The following is a 21,188-nucleotide window of genomic DNA, read 5'->3' as shown; positions in this document are numbered from 1 at the left end:
TTCCTCAGTCGTTAATGCCGATCAGCAATCTCCCCAACTTAAGGTAGATTTGACATTAATCACAGTGCTTAAGAGTCAGTTCCGGTTGACACATTGGCAAGCAAAGTTGTTTGAATTACAATGACCTTGCTCCCCAAAGCCTTGGTACTAAATAATAACATTATCAGGAACACAAAATGCTATAATTCCCTGTAGGCCTTTCTGCAGTGATGAGCCAAACCTTAAGTGTAACGAAAATAGCCACCTTCAGCGTTCAGATATTATATCAGCAATCCATGGCTAGAAGACTTGTAATTAGAAAGTATTGTCCAATCAAACGTCACTTTATCGGCACATGTCAGTACTTTGACAAACTTGTAAACAATGTCTTCCCACATCGGTTAAAGAGTGCGAAAGGTTGTAGATCGGAAGACAAGTTTCAAAATTGGCCTGAGCAAAACCAAAATTTTGGAAAAATATAAACTGATAATAATAATAATAAGTTCATCCCTATCCATATTTACCTAAATACCGCTCACACTTGAAACTAAAACTGACTCCATTGCCTACGGTTCGACTTGGCTGAGAGCAGCTCGACTCAAGCGAGCGATTTAAATCGCGGAAACCTGATACCCAGTTTATCCACAACTGGCTGATGTGACTGATCTCTCATCGGTTGTTGCACTCGAGCTATGGCCAATGCTGAGCTACATAGAAGAAGGGACTTGGTTACGTATGGCAGACGAGGTATTGTTTTGGCGGGTTGAAGGGTACACGGAGGAGGACGAAACGAGTGTGCAATCCTCTGGGAAAAAGATGGTCATGGGAAAGAGATGAACAATCACTCTGATGGTGTCTTGTTTTTTTTTGGTCAGGACCATCCCAACTTCCCAAACAGCTGGCTTCATCTCGTGCCCAGGACTCGCGACTCGCTGCAACTTGCTTCCCAATGTTGGACCGACATTTGCTGTTGTGATGAAAGATGGTCATAACTGGCGAAGGAAGCGTCACATCGGATTCGATGTGGCCACCGACTAACCCGAGAATTGGTGACTGAAAAGCGATTCTGCGTGGATGAAAAAGTGCTTAGAAGAAGTGAGCGACGACGCTCAGGACAACGTCAGGAAATGTCGGACCTCAACACACATTCGGCTTATATGCAGAAATGTGGGCTCAAAATGAAGCCAATTCATCATGATAGTGGCTTCACAAAATGCCACGAGCAAAGATTGAGAGAGAAAATAGAAGTTAAATATTCCAAGAATCCTCTTCATGGGCTCTTCTGGCAAAATGGCACAGGGTCTCCTTCCGACATACAAAAGACTCGAGTTAGCAATTCATCTTCATTTGTAAGTGATTAATAATTTGGTCCTAAATACAAAAAAAAACAGGACACATCGCTCTGAAGTTATTTTTTCCAAAAAAAACAAACCTCAATTCAAACAAAAAGCATTTTTGCGACTCTGCTACTCAGCTAACATAAACATGGCCAGACTTTGTTCCCCAGAAGATGTAAGTTCAAATATCGGTGCTAAAATTCACCTTTTGGGAGGAGAGGTGGTATAGTGATTGGTAGAAATTCTTAACATGAGAGGTCCTTGTTTCGATTCTTCATCCCCCGACCTTTCTCAATGAAACTTTTATACATCAATCACACCAACAGAGAACCAATCTGATAGCGGACAAGACACTGCCTATGGAACTTTAAACGGATTATGTGGTGGCTGATTTCGCTAGCCAGACAAGGTTCATTTTTCCGACCCTAGTACCACAAAGATATAAATATTGATTTACAAATATCAATTCAGATGGCTCATCCGAATTTCAAAGAAATGTTAGTTCAAATTGTTAAGAACCAAGATTGAATCCGGAAAAAAATATTCAACATTTGGAATTTTCTTTTGATCCCTTTGGTTCTCAAACGCAGCCTTAAAATTCCCATCTCATGCATTGTCTGAGCCTTAATATGGTAATTGGTAAGTCATAACTTAGAGATGAACTTGGCAGCCCGGATTCCATGCCAAAAGCAAGGTATAAAAAGTCTTAATTTAATGTTTCAGGCCGCTTTGACTCTCTTGAACTTGATTGAGCCACAGGCCATCAACGAAGGCACATTAGACACCATAAACAAACATTTACTCTTAATCGCAATAAGCCAGAGTGTTCGCATTTAGGACGGGCCTAACCCAACTATTTCCATGTCCATGGCCTGAGGCTGGGTTGGGGTTGGATTAAGAAGGATTAGACGTTGATGGCCAAACAAGTTTGGCTCATACCTGCAGTTCATGGATCAAGGGACTGGCAATGATGACGCACTTCTCGGATTACTGTCCTTTAGAGCAAACACACGTCTCGAAATCCTCAGAGAAGTCGTTCGTGTTGCTATTTCTAGCATTCATCAGATTCTTTTGGTTTGAGACATTCCGCCCAATTTTGGAGCTATCAGCCCAAAAAAAAAGAGTTCTTGCAAACCCACTTTATGCCAAATCCACATAACTGTCCGCTAGTGAAGGCTCGGCAAAGGATCTATCATTTTGCTATCGGCCCATATCCTTTGTTTAATTGCTTCGGCCAAGTTGAGATGGATTTGGATTTACCACATTTATCAAAGCGTTCTGACAGCGCAAATCTCTTCTTGACCATATTGGGCACACTCCATTGGTGTGCATTCAATCCGAGGATAAATTGAATTCCATGGGGACCACAGCTAACGCCAGATCCGTTGCAGCTGATTAAACTTCCCACTTGACGCTCTTTCTCGTTTCTGTGCTTAGAATCAGGGTGTCAGTCTTTTAAAAGGCGACACCGGTATTCGAACCTGAGGGATATCGGACCACCCACTTTTGAACAAATAAACAAGCGCACAGCTTCGGAACAAAGCTAGGCGGTTTTCCACTTTTCAAAGGAGTCATATTGTGTTTGTGACTGAACTCGAAAGGGAGTCCTTTGTCGGAATAAAAGGGTTTGAAGGTGGCCAAAGATTTGACTTCAAGGCTAAAGGGAGGTCAAATGCAATAAATTCAAGACCTCTTAGTCTGAATTAGTACCTAAGGACAATCTTTTAACTTAAAATTGGCTATATGTTGGATGTTGCGGTTTTTTGCTATTAATTATTCGAGAGTAAATTGCTCAAAGTAAAGTATTCACGGATTGATGGCCATTTAAATGACCCCAAAACTATTTTGACATGGGGCAATGAAATGCATTTTTGCTTGAGACTAACAATGGCCTTTTGTTGCCTTCACTATCTTTACTGCCTCCACATCACTGTTAAATGCATAGGGTACCCTCAAAACGGCGACAACATGTTTTAATTAATTCAAGTAGCCAAAGACATAATCTCTTTTTCGCTGGGGAAGATTTTGCCAAGAATGACTTTCCTTCCAATTTCATTTCAAGGGCAAGGTGTTTTGACGAGACGTCTTATGGTCATTGTGGGAGGATGAGGATGGCCTCCAATGCACTCTGATTACGCTCTGCCTCCAATGCCTTTCATACAGTATTAGGAAGCGTTGCACATATTCTGCAAAAAATAGCTCAGAAACGTACTGAAATAGTGGTTCGCACACTCTCTGGACACTTTCTAGCTCAAGCAATTGTTATACTGTAATCCATTATTCTACTACATACAAGAACATAACTTTATCATCTAGAGTAAAAAGAATCAACCCTTTACTCAGAGGATTCCTCAATTAGGATAGTATTCTCTGCAGCAAAAGATAATGAACCACCTCTAATGAGCAGAGGCTTGTCACTTGTGTTTGGGAAAAGAGGTGTTGAGAGATTTGAAGCGATTAATTGACGGCACCCTGCTCGGTTCTTGAAACCATTGCACAGACCGATGGTATGACGTCTGTGTGCGCGAGTGGATGGTTGAGGTTTGTGTGTATTCGTGTCTATGTATCTATGCCTAAGAAGCAGAAGGCTTCCTAGTTATTCTAGCCATATGTATGATGAGCTGGGATAAAGAGCGTCAAGACAGCCTGTCAAGTTCGGACAAAAGATCGAGGGCTCAGCCGGAGTCTGGGTTACTATTCACCTTTTTTTCGGGTCCAGAAATGGTGATTATTGTACGGGATTTAAGAGTTGAGAATGATGCTGAAGAATATGGACGGAGGCTTGAAGCATCGCTAATCAACATCAGGTGCTTCCATTTTTGACCTTCAAGTCCACGAGAGACGCCAAAATGCAACTCACTTCTGCACAATCTTAACTCATCGAACGCATGTTTTTCAACTTAAAAAAAAGAACACGGAGAGTGGAACTTGGATAACATTGAAATACTAAAAGACTAATTAGGAATCTGCACTCAATGCAATGCTATCAAATTAGGAGTCTGCTTGAATCAAATATCGGCCGCTCTTGGAAGGATCTCGTGACAAATGATCTCTGGATGCGGCCATCTATTTCCAAACAACGCTCGGCTCTTCAGTTCCAATTAATTTCGAAGAATGCCATCAAATTCCAGTTTAGGTTTATCTCTTCAAAACAATGATCGAAAATAGAACGAAGGAGAGGAGAAGAAACGGAAATCTGGTTCAACATCATTAGGTGTCCAACCATGGACCTGGAAAGTTGGAGGGCTCCGTTGGAAATGTGTTCAGCGCTTATGATTGTTAACCAGGCTTGGGGTGGATCATTAAGCTTCAAGAACAAGAGATTGGGCAAATAAATAAATCATAATCCAGAGCAAGTGTGCAATGGGCGCCTCATCAATGATGTTTCAATACCATCAATCACTTCTTACACTAGAACCCGACCGGATTGGTCCATTCCCCACTTTCTCCGCCAATCTGAGGGAAGCCTTGGCCAAAGCATCTTCAAAGGACACCCCGAAAGTTTGGCCGGACTCGTGCGTCAATCAGCGCCAGTCTCAATGGTGATTGGTGAGGATGGCTTGCCATGTGCCAAGCGTGTTCATCATCGGATCGAGTGCAAGTGGTGAATGCACCACTAATGATGTCACAAATTTCGCCGTGGATGCGCTCTTTCCTGGTAGATCCTGACTGACTCCATGACGGAAAGTATTGACCTGATATAATGAGATTTCTATTGCACGCCCATGTGAAAGTTCATCAAGTTCATGAAGAGATCTTCGAACAGCACACGGTTTCTCTTGTTGAATGTTGAGTAGGCATTGTATGTAGTACTACAAGACACATTAGTATTGAATACACCAGCCGGTTTTTCTCCAGTCGTGGATTTTCGGGTAGATCCGAGGAAAGTGAAGCCGGGTAGTAAATAAGGCAATCAAGTGACCTGATTATGCACAATGGAATGGGTTCTATGAATATCATTTGTGGCCGACCTAGACGTTGGAGTCGAGGACAATTGAACCTTTTTTGTGCTCATCCACATCCATTCTCATTCGCCGGGTTGATGCTCGGGCTTCAAATTGATATCTAGGCACTCTCTCGGGTCAACGGATGCCCATTAGAGGATTGCGATACCATTCCGACCATTCCGATCAAGAACTCTCTCGAGCGATTGAACATCCCAAAGTTTATGGACATTCTTCACTAGATAGGCAAAGAGAATCAGAAGAGACTTGCTTGCTTGTCAGCGAAAATTGCCAATGTCGTTTCAGGATTACGACCCAGATTCTCGAGTTCCTAACAAATCATTAAATGACGAAGAGGTATTGTGAGCGAAAAGTTTTCCATGGGGGCTCCGGAGATTCCTCCAAGGCGGGTGTGGTCATCAATCCCAGAGTCAGTTTCATCAAGAGGAAATTCTTGAGCGTCACCTCAAAACCGTATGCATCTGATCAGAAATCCAAGGGCTGCCATGACTGGTAGAGTCGGGTGATGCTACAAATTGACAACATGCTCTCATCATTACTTCTATCTCTATTATTTTTTCAATCACTTTGGTCAAAGAAGCGTCAATGAAAACTATTATTACACAAACTAAGACTCTGCAAACATGTGAGATGGGGATGTCTTTAATTTGTAAAAGAAAACTATTTGATCATATTCAACCACCCCTAGTAATCCCAAAATAGGACAAACCAAATTGAACTGAAGTAAATTCCACTCACCGTAGTAGAAACACCTTTTATCGATTGACTTTCGATTAGTTCGGCAACCCTGGATTTGATTTAAATTGCACCTCCCTTTGATGGATGCTTAATGAGGTGCCAGGCTGAGGCGCCTCTTTCTTGGCAGCATCGAACCTGATGATCTTTCACCATAATGAGCTGATCGGGAAGCCGAATATCATAGTTTGGTATTCCAGACAGCCTTAGTTTCCGTTCTGGAAAAGGGGTCAGAAAGTCAATCAATCTCAAACAAAGGCCAATAAAACCTCATCAGACGAACGGACGGATGGACGGACGTGGACCTGCTGGATGTGGCATGGCGGGAAAGACCCAAGATAATGCATCCCTCATCCACTCTCCATCCAAGATATGGATGCAATGCCTAGAATGTCTGAAGTGAATCACTCATTCGAGGGAGGTGGATTTCTAAATATTCAAATGAATTTACTCCCGCTGGCTTTTCAGGTCCACAACCGATTCGAGACCGACCAACCCACCACTGTACACTTCAGTCTGTACTAAATGGCTGCCCACAGAGTTTTTCCAAACTTTTCCCAGACAAAACTTCTTTGTTCTTTAGAAAAGGAGAACAAAGATTGTTATCTTGACATCATATATATGTATGTACAACTCGTTTTGAGTGAAGAGTTCTTTCCTGAAATGCACCACTTCATCCATGGGGAATGATCCAAGAATATAAGGGTAGAATGTGTTGAGTTCTCCCAATTCCTCGTCTGAAATCCTGGGGCGAGTTTTTAAAGGCTCTTATCTCCGAATTATGGTTTGGACGTTACCCAAAATGGGTACCCACTCATCACTTTGCTTGGTATATTTTCGTATTCGATAACGTCAAAGCGCCTAATTCCGAAGTAAGACCTTCAAAAAACTCGCCTCTGTTCTGCAACCAATTCTTGGGAGCTTATGGGTTAGAGCTTAGAAACAAGGAACTGAAGCGGATCCCATCAATCACAGAGATGTTGGTGGGGAAACTCTGACGTCACGAACTTCAATACGGGTTTGAAAGAGCATATTTGGTTCACTTAGAATCTATCATTCATAACATGAAAAAGGGCAAAGATTGACATGGAGTTAAAAAAACATTAACTTAGTGCACAAGTAATTATCAGATTATTAAGATTTGCTATTAAGAGCTACCAAAAGGAAATTGGGTGGGTGAATCAGGAATTCGATGCAAAATGGCCATGACTTATGATTGATCTTTTTTTAACATATAGCAATGACGTCCAGAAGCAACCAAATGCTAAAGAAACCACGCAATTTTTATCACATTTGCATTCAAATTTGGTAAGTTGTTGCTTTTTTTGCTATTTTGAGGCAAACAAACATATGTTTTCTCCATTTGGACATACTTTTAGGTTGAAAACCTATGTTCGCGAATTGGATCTAGCTAAGAAGACTAAAGACAACTAAGCCATCGGGTAATAAAGATTTCACATGTGTCAATATAGATGTTAAAACGAAATTTTACCTTGCACAGCCAACGCTCCAGTTATTGTAAATAGTAATTATTGCCGGGACATCTTTCCCTGGCTCACCAAACCTCATGGATGGTCTGGAAAAAATGGCGAATCAAAGCAAGAGCAGTTTTCTCCGCCGGAGATATGAAGACGTGAAAATTATCGGTCTGTGTCCACTTTCTCAAACATGACGGCAGAGATCCTGGACAGGATGCAAATAAAATAGGGCACCACGATGTATTTAGGCTCAGATTATGCTTGGGTATCTCTTGACTTGGCGTCTTAAGGATTGGCTAGCAATTTCGGTCGGACGAGGGGATATGAACTTCTCTCTGATTAACTTGACATGGCGTAGTTTTCTCTTGTTGGAACGTACAATTTATTAAAGGGAGAAATGTCTACAATGAGTGACTGATGCACGGGATAAAGTTTTCGTGCGTGATAGTCCCACATTTGCTGGCGGCTAAATTGAATTTGTTTCAATAAATTCTAGACTAGACTCCAGCCCCACTTCAGCTCACCCAAAAATGGGCAGAACAAAGAATTTCCCCACGCTCAAAAACTCATACTGTGACATTGCATTAAACGTTAAATCTGAAAACGGGATCCCAAAAGGTGTTCTAATTCATAATAGACTATAAAAAAGACAGTGAATTGAGATTTCAAGATGCTAAAGTGTGACAATAGGATATTGTCCAAAGACACCCCGCTACTTTTGATTCCTATGCCATCATGCTCGGGTGGTTGGCTGACATTGGTCGGATGGATGGACGCGGCCAAAGAGGAGAAGGCGGAGATGGAGAATAGGTAGGAAGAGAAGCTTACTTACCCGCACCCATGCACAACATACTTACCTGGATGGTCGCCCAGTTTTCTGTTTGACATGAAAGAAAGTAAGAGCAGTGCAAACTTCCGAGATCGCTCCCGATGCTTCCAAGCAAATCATGCATGTCTCAACAAATCCCACTCGTCACTCTCACTCTTTGTGGAGGATTTGCTCCAGTCTGCCAACAATTTGAGAACTTTTTATAGGCGTAACAATACGACCGACAACTTCAGAACACATATTTTTTTACGGTTCGGACTGCTTGAACTGCTCTTTTGCACAGAGTGAAACAATATTTTTTTTCTGTAAAAATTAAAAAAAGAATCATTTTTCCCATCGTGGCAAAGGTAAAGCAGCAACTAAGGAGTACTGCATGGGATCTTGGTCTCCCATCGTGGTTTTTGTAGTCTAATCAAGGGATTGATGTCCAAGTGAAGAGAGGCTAGACTTTATAATTTGATGGAACTTCAAGCCCAGAAAGTAATCATACATATCCTGGGCGGAGATAAAAATCGAAAGTTATACCTCCTGATCAAATGAGGTTGATAAAAAAAGTGCACCCTTTCGACTGAGGGACAGACGGGAGCACATTTGAGGGATCTGGATCCTTTAAGCATCTGATATCACGAAGACCCCACCAGAACACCGTGTGGGAGAGGACTCTCAAGATTAAGAGCATCGCTAAATCTTTTACGGGCTTGAAGAGAGGCTCTTTAAGAATTTTATTCTTTTGGCAGTCCATTCACTCCTATATACTTTAATCCCGATTTTGTCTCATCATTAAATGCCTTCATGCGTCTGGCTTTAAAAGATTTAGATAGATTGCTATCTTCACCAAATCAAAAAGGCCCATCAGTAAGTTATAAATTGAATTGTGCAGGTTTTCATATTTTCGTCATTATCCCCTCCTGTTCGCTTTTTGCGTCATCGAAAAAGCTAATATCCGCTTTAGATCTAACTGACACCTTCGTCCTAAGCCCATGATTGGGCGTAAAGTAAGCTTTTCGAACGTAAACTTCGCTGGTATTTGCAGAAAAAGAAAGTAAAAGTCGTTCAGGCCAAGGAAAAAGTGACAAAATCATCGCAAGTGAATAGAAGGTGATTAGAAGATGACACTAGTTTTTTATAGCCCCAAACCGGCCACTCAAATGCCATCAAAACAGATAACAAGACTGCCCTAGATCTCGCAGGGATCCCGGAGTTTTCATTTCTATTGGAGAAAAGTCATCTTTGATCCTACTAGGGAATGAACAGTACCAAATATCCGTGTACAACTTGTCCTAATGAGGGCCAGGAACCATAGAGGGGACTGTGAAATGCAATTATTGCGTCGGTCTGGTGTAGGGGCGATCCTTGTAAAGAGTCTTTTTCCGTCACCCATATTTGGATTCAAAAGGTATCTCACCTACCTAAAGTTGAAACAACCAAAGCTCTTCAACAGGGTTTTCCAACACGCCAACATCACACACCAAAATTGGCACTTGACCAAAGAACTTTCTTAAATTTCCAGATCAGGCTGAGGCAGAGAAAGCGAGAGAGTCTTGTCTTGTAGCGAGACAATTTGTTAGTCATGTTAAGTCACCCTGTTTGCATAAGTAAGCCTGGTTGAATGAGCAGTGGTGTTCTTACTTGCCTGGTGAGAGTTGGTCTACTTTTGCTTTAATTACACCAGAAGGAAACGAGTTCAAAAGATGAGATAACGAAAAACAAGTGTTCAGGAGACACCACCAACATCTTCGAACCAGCCACACGCTGAACTCGGCTAGTCTGCTCAGTCAGTCAGTTAGCTCAGACTCTTTTCTTGAGGATGTGACTGGCATTGTAAGTGAGCCTTTGTCTCCTTCTAGAACAATACCGACGCAAAAGCAAGTTCCATATAGGATATGTTTTGTGGTAAGAAAGTTCTTATTGGAAGGGTGAAGGTTGGGTGAGATGAAAAATAAGTTTCCATCATGATTCACCTTATGCTGATGTCTTTAGACACAAGGGGAGATTTAGTAAGTCAGTAGAGTGTAGTTGATACACAATCGCATTTATCACCTTTAGGCACTCGGACAAGTTTGTTTGATTCAAACCAAAATTGCCTCCACACAATGTTCAACATTTCTCAATAGGAAATGGCGTTTGGAATAACACTTTGGGAAGATTAATGAAGCCTGTAGAAAATATTTCGGAGACCACAAATTGTCTGTGTTAATGAGCGTTTTTTTCGCCGCAACATTTCAGGTTAGAAAATCCTTTCCTCTCTTCCCATTTTGGTCAACCTCGTTTCCCTACGTTCCAACTTTGTCATTTGACTTTATGGTAAGATTTAATGTAGTACTCGAAATGACAAAAAACACGTCAGAGCATAGAGGGCCAATAAAGATAGGAAATCTTTGGTTTGCATTAGGTTTTACCTGTCCCTGAGGACTCCAATGTCGGTTCCCCGATGACCTTCATCTTCCCCGAGCTAATTTACGACTTTACCCAATGATCCTGGAGATCCGCTCATGTTTAAACTGGATCACGTGCTCTGGTCACAAGCAGGGTGACCGGTAGGAAATAACCTCATGAACATCCTCGCTATCACGACCTGAATGAAGCGTCTCATGGCATCCCTGGGAATTGACCAATGCTCGAATTGTCCACAAAGAGGGAGACAGGCAGAGTTCCATGATGACACCCGCAGTCAGAAGATCTGAAGACTAAAGAATTGACGCAGATCTAAGACACAGGGACCCTGATAGACTGGAAACGATGTGTCGGCAAAATGTCTTTTTAAGAGGGTGGAAAATTCACGGAGATTTGAGGAAGAACGAATTATCCTTGGACATGGACAATCAAGCAATCAGCTTAAATTCTCTTTCCGTTACAAAAAGAGCTTAGGAAACCTACAACCCAATACCTCAACTCTTAACACCCTTGAGAAATATTCGACTCATGCTGGCAAATCAGTTTACCCCTAGCTATCATTAACTCGGGAAAAAGAGATGCTTACGTACAGAACGTGGCTTCTCTCTCGACCTGACTTGCAACTACATAATGCAGCCATAAACTGATTTTTGGTTAAGCATTTTCCGACTTGATAGGATGACCGAGCTAGGTAAAGAATGAACGTAAAACCAAGGCAATGACATGTAATCTCCATGAGATGGCTTTTTGAGGAGAAGGAACGTCAACAACTGCACAAGTACTCAAATTCACTCCGATCTTCAAAGTTCATTTTAAGGTGAGCTCAGGGTTGTTTAACGAAAGAGAACACATCTCTAATAACTTTGCAGACAATGTCTAAAAACCAAAAGAACCGATAGCACGCGTTGAAAAACCCTCAAAAGTTCGGGTGAGTGGGGCCTCATTATGGTACCCTGAGCGACCCCACTTGAACTCAGATTAATTCGCTCTCTCGAAGTCATTATCCTCGGAAAGACTCGACAAACCAATTGCAATGGAACTGGAAGATTGAATAGTGTGTATGCGCCCCATACTCCCCATTTTAACATCGTGGTTGTCTGGTTCACTACTAGGTGCATTTGAACACCGATTACTATAGTGCTACTGTGCCACGGCCAACCAAGCAAGAGGTCGTGACTTTCGTCAATTGCTACCATTTACTCCATTTCGAAGTAAACGAACCAATGGTTTTCTTTTCAAGTTACATATACTTATGCAAACCGCTATCAAGCACTTGGAGTAAGGGAAAGGGTTCTACTTTGTTGTGGTCGTCGTGGGAATTGATGATAGTCATTTCAAAGTTCTAGGTTCACCGACACTAGGACTGTCCAATGGTTGGCTAGGATGCTTCATTAGTGATGTGCGGTTGAGCAATCCACACATGAAATTCCATGAATATTACAAATGACTCACTCAGAGCCCGGTTAGTCTTGGTTTCCAATTTGTCTTGTGTTAATTAAAGAACACTCTAAGAGTGGTAGCTTGACGAAATAGTCCCAAGTTTTGAAGAAACGAGAATCACCAGGAGGAGAGGGAGGAGGTTTGTTTGACCACCATTTTCCGAGGCCATGAGTTTGGAGTTTGAATTCTGAATTCTGATTTTGAACCTGTCATTCCGGGAAAATGTTCACTCTTCAAACTGGACCTTTGCACCATAATCATATGTGCCAATGTTTATCTTTCGGGAAACGGATATTTTTAGAGAGGCTTTTTTGGTGTCCTCACGAAACGAGTTTCACTTTTCAGGATTATCCACAGGTGGCTTATAATTTGAACTGGCTGGAAAAGGAGAAAATGCTGACACTGTCATTATCTATCAAAACGACTCCTGGGATAGATAAGACAACTAAATGGCTTTTTTGACCCCGTGAAAAGGCGTACTGTCGAGGATTTCTTATTTGTTTTCTGTGCCCCGAATCAGACCAATCATATTCTTCTATTGCACATGGAGTTCTCAGTATCAATTGGATGATAGAAGCTCGTGGTAATTGAAAGAATATTGACCCAAGTCATACAGGGGGTTGATTTGGTGTTGCGACTTATCTCGAGACCCAATCTTTGACCGTTGGATTATTATATAGGTGCCTAATGAGCTTTTGTGAGCTTAGTGTCCGTTCAGCTACCGATTCATTTGGACAATCTGGAGGTACTTATGGGCCTTTGTTCGGAATATGGGTGCAAAACTTACTTAGCAGAGGTTTGGAATCGGAGGACCGTTGCGTAATCATGGCCAAGCACCACGCGAGTTAGTTTTCTAGTTCCTTGAGCATGAGGATTGTTATTCAAGTCTTGACAGAAATCCGTTGAAGAACCCTTTTCGGACGATCTGGATGGAGGTAAACTTCGCCACAGTTCAAAGCTCACAGGAGTCCAGATTGACAAGTTGCTCTTCGGGCAGTTTGTCTGTTCAACACCTTCTTGACATCTCTTTCGCTCCAAACGTGGGTTAAAACCACCGAGGCATTTTACATGAATTAATTTACTATAGTACTACCACTTCCACTTGAAGAACAGTGGTGGATTCTCGGTCTGCCCAGAGCAATATCAGAGAAACGTTTGACTGTTTCTGTGACAGGTGAGATAAGGGCGGGCACAATGAACCTGTTCATTATTTTTTGTGGATTCTTAAGGACAATGGCATCTTAAAGATCATCATGGAGCCCCTCTTTCTCGCCGTGGTCGCTACCAACCCTCAACGATTTATTCAATTATGGTTGAGACTCGTCAGGGGTGGGTTGGCTTTTTTAGGGAACCTGATGAATGTGGACCTCCGGAAAATTGGGCTGTCCACCTTGGATTCCCCTGAACTCATCATTGCTTGGCCAGTTATTTCAGGGATGAAAAGTTGCAAGTCAAATACACTCATGTAAGATTAGCAAAACGAATTTAGACGGCCAAATATCAAAATTCTAACCCACCACTCAGACCTCAACCAATCAAGGCCAATCAAGATGATTCAGTGCAAAATCCATTGGTGGCAACCCTGTGGATGCTTTGGGGAACGAAAGTATCGGATCACACCCGAATGTTTGGAGAGTTCGGTTCATTTTCAGTTGTTGTGAAGGAGCTGTCGCGGCTTTTTCGTCAAAGTGGTGACATCTCAAGGTCAGAATTGGGCGGAGGAGATGGAATCCTTGCAAACTCGTAAGCTCATTAAAACATCCCCAATCCCAATTAACGGGCTTTCAAAATGTTGCGACGAAGGCAGGACCCATTGTCCGAGGTGCATGGTCAAGGAGGAGCATCCAAGAGAATCAAAACAAATGAGCCGAGTCGAAATCAGTGACGGGTATGGGTCCGAAATGCTCAAATGCTCAGTCTTATTTCGGGGATTCGAGCCTCTCGTTCATACAATGGGTACTTTTCTTCTTTGAGTAGAGCTGGATACTTAGTTTGGTGAGCCTGGTCATTTATGGGTTTGGCTAGCATGACAATATCAGAGGGGAATTGTAATTTATGGGCTATATACTGTTTGCTTTCAACGTGAGCGCGTGTGCCATTGCTAGCTAATCAAGGGTGGCCATCATTTATAATCTACTAGTGCTTACTTTTGAGGTGGAAAAACAAAAGAGCACTAAAAGAAAATCTGCAGAGCCAAGGTTGATCCTCTTCTATATTTTTAGATTGCACGTCATTCATTGTATCTTTCAGACACTCTTACTTTTGCATGTCATGCAATGGGCAAAATAGCAAAGAAGAATGCCTTTCTAATCGATTGGATCACTATTTTTTACTGATATACACTTCCATACTAACGCAAGTGAATATTCTCAAAAACCTATAACTCATTTTATTGCAAAATGTTGTATTTGATGTATTCGAAATGAATTGTTTTATTCGCTTTCTTCTGAAGTTCTTCATCTAGTATTTACATTCTCCGATTATATTTCATCGGTTGGCGTAACTACTTAGTGGATAACACTCTCTTGCACTTTAGGAAAGTGCTGGTCACTCTTTTAAAACAGCCTCAACCAATCCATGTAAAAGCATACTTTATGAGTTTGAACCAACCAAAATTGCGGGGTGTTTGAGAATAAAGCCATTGGTGGTAAAAATTTGCTACATTGTGGTTAGGTGTCAATTTCCCCATTTTGTTGGCCTCGGGATCACAAACCGTTCATTTCCCTCTCAGTCTTCGATGTTAGGAATCATTTGCCAATAATGGTCTATGAGCAGTTTCACACAGATAACCATTAAATTTACATTATTGACTGCCACGGAAACGCCAAGCTTGATTGCACCCCGAGAAAACATCGGAGAACTCAACACATCGGACCGGACAATAATCCAAGGACACGCATTCATAGAGACAGAATCCTCATGATTCCGAGCAATCCAAGTGAGACACTCGTAAATTTTGTAATGACCACGAAACTTTGGGCTTAATTAATCTCTGGCAAACCAAGGCGTATCGATTGCTCATGGCATCCCTAAAGGATTACCAAAATGTTCAAGTGGAATGCAGTTGGAAAGTGCAAGTAATGCAACTTTGATGCTCAAGTGATTCCAAGATGAGATTTGAAGGGAGTCAAACGAAGCTCAAACGTGAGGAAAGATGCCCATCTCATTATCTCTTCACCGAGTAAATTCATCTTATTCCTCAAGTGTAATTGCTTCATTCAACTGGGATATTCAAACACGGGAGACTGACTTAACGACTCCAAATGAACCCTTCCCGCATTTAAATAACTCAGTTGCATTTCACGTCCAGTTAGGTTATCTGAAACTGGCACGACTTGTTTGGCGGAACAGAATGCAAGAAAAGGCAAACAATGTTCCATCCCAAAGGTTACTTTCTTTCGTAACATTAAAACGAAGTTTGATTTAATGTATCTTAACATAAGTAAATACAAAAGTCAACTCAAGACTGAATGTTACGAGTGCCTAAAACAGGTTATGGAAAATTCAATCAGGACGAAGATGCGGCACAGCATTTGATTGAAGATAAGTGGGACTTAAGTAATAAAATATTTTATGTTCGATCGAATTTGGTGCGGAAGTAGATCCTCGTTTTGGGTGACTTCCAATAGGATTGAACAACCAGTTATTTATAAGACCTCTATAGTCTCTTTCACCGAAGAAGCCCGACAAACGTTTGACCATAGCCACGACATTTACGGTATAATGTAGGGTCCAGCAGAACCTGGGCAAATCATGTGTCATAATGAACATCGAACAGGCTGGTTTTCTATGGTTAGTAGTGTTGATCCTTCCCTCGTTTTGAATGGGGGTTTTGTTGGCTGTTGAATGAGGATGCTGCAACGGCTCCGGATTTATATCCCATTTGAGCCATTCATTCGGCGAATGATGGCTATTGTCCAACCTGCCAATTAACCCTAGTGCAACCAAAGAGCATTCCAACCATCACAGGTTCCCTCCAGAGGAAGCCACTTTGAATTACACGCTTGTTAGTGACTTGGGAGTTGGTACTATTTCAAATAAGGACAACGAATTATTGGAATACCTACGGAGATCGCCTTTCAGGCGGCCTCAAGTTGTGGTTGCTTGGCAACACTGATCAGACACATTGTAAATGTATGCAAAGGGCTTCATTTATCTCCCTGTCTTCGGTCTCAGGGCCATGATAATGACCCAAGTTGTTGCACTTGAATATATATGCACCTATTTGAATTAGGTATTTATCTTGGCCATTGGCTTTTTGCCCATCATTTATAACATTCGCCGACTTTGACAAGGATCTCAAATGGTCGCAATCAGGGCTTTTTAGTATTCGCCTTCGTCCTGGCATTTTTCATTACTTCGTGAGCGTCGTTTGTTATGCAGAAAATGCGGGGCCTGAACGAAACGGCAACCCTGATTGAAATCTTCCGAAAATGAAGTTACGGTCCCTTTGGAATACCATCAATCCACCATCTGACTGAAACACAAGCATGTTCTAAATACTTTGAAGATGACACCTCAAAATGATCGGGAATTTAGCGGCTATTTGTTACTGCCAATTATCCCAAGGCGATCGAATTACTTCTCTTCAAAATCTGTTCCAAACCGACCCGTTACAACGTCCGATCAATAGGCAAATGAGCACCGAACCGAAATGCAAACCAAAATTCGTCTTCAGGCTCAAAATCCCCAATACATTAGGAACCATTTTGGACAAGAGTGAGTGAACCAAGTTGATTCACATGTTTCCTGTCATCAAAGCTGGAACCTGGAAGAGAGGAAATTCGAAGCTCTTTAACTAGGTGCTAAGCAATTCTTCGTAATTTTATGACTTCTGCGTGCCGCGACCTAGGCCATTTCAAGTATCCGCCAGCACTTTTGCAGTTTGTTCTAATTCTGTGCAATTACAAATCATTCCGCCTGTCAACGCTCTACTCATTCTCATACTATTCACCTCCTACCGCAGTATACCGACTAGTTGCATACACATAAGTATTCGTGCCTTCGACTCTTTATGAGTTGATGTTTCAGCTCAGAAAGGGATTTCTCCACGTTCTTAAATTCCATTAAAATAGTTTCAGCATCTCCAAATTGCCTTTCTTTTACCGGTACATGGACCTGAGAACGAAGGTGCAACTTGTGGTACCGCCGTGCCTTCTCCTAAGGTCAACTTTGTCTAGCTGAGGATTTGGAGAGGATGCCTTCAGGGGAACTCCGGGAGTGTAAATCAAATCAAGGCAATAATAATCAGCTCTGTCGTTGAGTTTCTAAGTAGGATGTTTAATGTAGGGCAGCAAACCTGGGGTAGTTTAGGGGCAAGGTCGTTATATCGCACTGGCCACAATGACAGGAAGGACCCTTGAGGATAGACAAAAGCAATTGGTAGAAATAACACAACTCGATACATGACGACCACTTTGAAGTCTGGCTATCGGCTTTGAACTTACTCCAAGTGTAACTTTGAGACCTTCGCGGGGTACATTTCAACTAACCAAAGAACCCTTTGACACAATTGGCGATTATGGAAGTCATTTTCACACAATGGCGTTCTGTTTTGTGGCAACGTGTTTATGTTATTGTTCCTGGGCCCGAAGGGTGACCGAGTCCTTTTATTATTGAGACTTTTGATCTAGGAGCGAGTCATAGAAAATTAAATATTTTTAGTTATCTATGGAGCCAGTGGGTAGAATTAAATACGATCTGCTATAGACTTGGAAAGAAATGGTTTGGTGTATCTTTTGGGGAAACCTGGAATGACGTAACAACCTTGGCTCTTCTCCGATTTGAATGAAATTGTCACTGAGGTAAATCGCTTAAAACCATGACTCGTCAGATATTCTGAATAATTTACGACTACATGTATGTAAAATACGTGTTGCTTAAATTTGACAAAATTTAATCAGTATGATTATTGATTATTTTCAGGACATGTCGTGTTCTTGAGGCAATCGAGTCTCTTAAAATCATCCAATGCTGGTGGCAACGGCCCAATCTTTCAAAGTTGGTGGTCATTCAAAGATGTCAAAAATACCTGATCTTGTCATGATTTTCGTTAAGCATTTGACAAATGTCAATTCGACAACCGAGATTTTTGTCGTTTGGTCTCTAAAAATAGCCTATGAAAGAACTGATGTATGTTCACCAGAACTTAATTAAGTGTCTAATATTGTTCAGAAATGTGTCAACTAATCAGCATACTTCTTATCATTCTAGCGGATCTTGATTGCGAAAAAAATTATCCCTGTTTTTGTGACGAAAATGAGACTTGCGCCCAAGTCAGTGGGTGACCGCTGACATTGAGGAATTTGACAGATTTTTGATGCACGATTGTCGTTAAAGACACCTACAAGATACAAGAACATGGTGAAGCCCCAAACAAATCACTAGTTTAGTTTGCTGAGGCTCAGTTGTTTCCAAGAATACGTTGACTGAATGTCTGGGGCAGAATTTTGGTATTTTGACTGCATTTATCGTCAATGAGGCTTGGGTTCTTTTCTCGTTGCTCCCGAAGTTCCAATAATTTCGTGGAGGGTTCAAAAACCAACAGAATGGTTGCTAATTGGTGCCTGTCTACAAGGTGCTCTGATCATTAATTGAACAAGAGGTTGAAACGATTTTTCACAAGGAGGCCCTTTTAGTTCGATTTGCCTCTGCACTTACAAGCGTATTCGATACAAGTTCAGTTACCGTGGGCTTGGGAAGAGTACACTTGTATTGAAGATTTTCGGGTGAGGAACAAGGTAAAGGATGCCTGCCCTTATGAATTATCCCAGCTCAAATGGGCTTCTGAACTCTGAAGTAGGCTAAAGAGCTAATTTTCTACAATCTTAGACCTGACGGAGGTATAATTATAAGTTGGCTCCAGATTTGTCGCTCTCCAACCAAATTCGATGGGAAAAAATCCCTCCATTTCCAACCTTATGAAGTTGTCGAGGTACATTGAGCAAAGTTGATCCATAAGAAAGGCACATATAATAGATTATCGTAATCATTTTTATTTGCATAGAGTCTAGAAGGTATATTTATGTAGTTAGATAATTATTAAAAATGGTTGAGGTGCTTGGGATATCATTCTCATTTTCGGCAAAGAGTCTGCAAAAACTACAAAACTTACATCAGTATCTCATATTTGAAACGTCCAATCGGAAAATTCTTGATTCTTAATAATTTCAATTGCCTGTGTTTTATGTTTAACGGTGCAGATTTCTAACACACAGAAAGGTATTTCATGCCACAAAAATTACAAATGAATTGACTAATAACCCAAATTATTACTGGAACGGACGAAAAAAATTTCATAGCAAGACAGAAAAATAAAGAAAATGCCAAACTGGACAAATAGGTCGCTGACTGTAATGTGTGTTACAAACCTGTTATTTTTCGAGTGTTTTTTGCCTATAATACCCTGTGCAAACTGTGCATATATGATTGCTCTGTTGATTCTGCGCACTTTGGCGGCCAGAATGCAAACCTTTTTTTTGTTTAACGATTGTACCATATGGAACTCTCGTTATGAAATCCCAAGGACAAAAGAAGATAGAGAGTTAAGCTCTTACCCGGAAAATAAGGTACTGAATTGCTCCAAGTTCAGTGTAGAGATGCATTGGGCTGAGTGTTTCGTGTTCTATTCTGCTGACATGAGTCTCGCTTATCCTGGCTCACTAAGATGTATTCCAACTTTACGACAGCTTCGAATGGGGCCTCACTTTTCGCAGTTGTAGGAGGAGGAATGAAGATAGCACCAAATACTTGCATATCTATATGGTCGTCGGGAATGAGCAATTAGCCCATGAATGGGACCATTGTTCAGGGTCAATGTTTTATTGCTGAAGTGTAAAACTTTCTTCTGATCAGGCGTCGAAGGGATGAAATAGACAAGGAATGGCCAATATCGATATTTACGATAATGGATTCAAAGATTGGGAATTGGGAGGTGAGCACTTAAAGATACAATATGAATGACGTGCCAATGATCGGTCATTTGAGTAGTACCGTACACCTCGTCCGTTTTCACCCTTAAGTCTTCGCTCCATCCAACTATGTAGCATGGAAATCTTTATTCTTTGTCAGAACACATCGCAAACTTGAAGACACTTCTAGAGGGATCGAATCCCTAATCGCACTTTCAACCACTGTGGTTTGATACCAATCTCTATGGCTAGGTAACGTACAAAACATGCTGTATTCTGCATGAGAACTTCGTACTACGATGTGGCGTGTTTAAGTGACCGAAATCGTCGTGTCCGCTGGGACTTGAACACATACAGTACTCTGGACCATTACTTATGCACGGACTATCATCGATGAAATTTTTTAATGCCACTGTTAGTGTATGGCTTATTCACCGCGTTTTTATCATAAGGCCTTTTTCTCAAGCGTTTTGGCATGATAAGGGTCCATCCCGAAACCAAGTGATCCAGACGAGATAAAATTTTAGTCCAAGTCAAATCGTCTGACATTGAGGTGTTTTCCAAGAATATGATGCAACTTGGCATGTGTTTTCCTCCTCATTTTCTTTTACCCTCCAGGTTTAGCGAGCATGTCAGGGATTTGGAGACGCCAAATGATAGACTGACATTGTTCTGCAGCAAAGCACGAATCCCCGAAAGAACAATTTTTACCAAGGTAGACATGGGCTTTATGGGATTGGCACAGCTATCCAACGAGGCCAATCTTTCTCCAGTATCTTGCCCAACAACCTGAGGGGCTTTCGGCAAGTGCAAAATCCGACTCTGACGCATTTTCCAGTATAGTCCGTCCGGATATTATAGAGTGGGAGGTCATAAATTGTCTGGTTAAGCGCCAAAGCAGAAAGGGGTCCTGCAGGGTCACCAGACAATTCCCTACGACCGTCTGTCTGTTGCGATGGCGAATGAGGTGAGGGAAAAGAGAGAATGGGCTGGGTTGGGTTGGTAGCCCTGGTCTAGACCCGGGTCAGTTCTGCCAAATTGGTCTTGGGATGGCGGTAATAGGTGAGCCTTTAAGCGAGTTAGGTAACTTTTATGCGAAGACCCATCCTCAAAGAGAGAGT

At 41.7% G+C, this 21,188-nt stretch overlaps 3 long non-coding RNA genes across 3 annotated transcripts; 1 reads left to right on the top strand and 2 right to left on the bottom strand.

Moving 5' to 3' along the window:
- Positions 1–4,436: 4,436 nt before the first annotated feature.
- Positions 4,437–8,929, bottom strand: LOC131878221 (uncharacterized). The gene is made up of 2 exons (XR_009372981.1): positions 6,020–8,929; positions 4,437–5,789 (listed from the first exon to the last, which is right to left on the bottom strand). It is a non-coding gene; the product is annotated as an uncharacterized LOC131878221 (long non-coding RNA).
- Positions 8,930–12,857: 3,928 nt separating this feature from the next.
- On the top strand, positions 12,858–14,600 carry LOC131878224 (uncharacterized). Its single transcript, XR_009372986.1, has 2 exons — positions 12,858–13,622; positions 13,682–14,600. It is a non-coding gene; the product is annotated as an uncharacterized LOC131878224 (long non-coding RNA).
- Positions 14,601–15,555: 955 nt separating this feature from the next.
- Positions 15,556–17,736, bottom strand: LOC131878220 (uncharacterized). The gene is made up of 3 exons (XR_009372980.1): positions 17,605–17,736; positions 17,457–17,515; positions 15,556–16,925 (listed from the first exon to the last, which is right to left on the bottom strand). It is a non-coding gene; the product is annotated as an uncharacterized LOC131878220 (long non-coding RNA).
- Between the last annotated feature and the right edge of the window lie 3,452 nt (positions 17,737–21,188).

The sequence above is a fragment of the Tigriopus californicus genome, chromosome 3 (genome assembly GCF_007210705.1).
Source record: "Tigriopus californicus strain San Diego chromosome 3, Tcal_SD_v2.1, whole genome shotgun sequence".
NCBI classification, from domain to species: domain Eukaryota; kingdom Metazoa; phylum Arthropoda; class Copepoda; order Harpacticoida; family Harpacticidae; genus Tigriopus; species Tigriopus californicus.
This window is presented reverse-complemented; position numbering and strand designations above follow the sequence as displayed.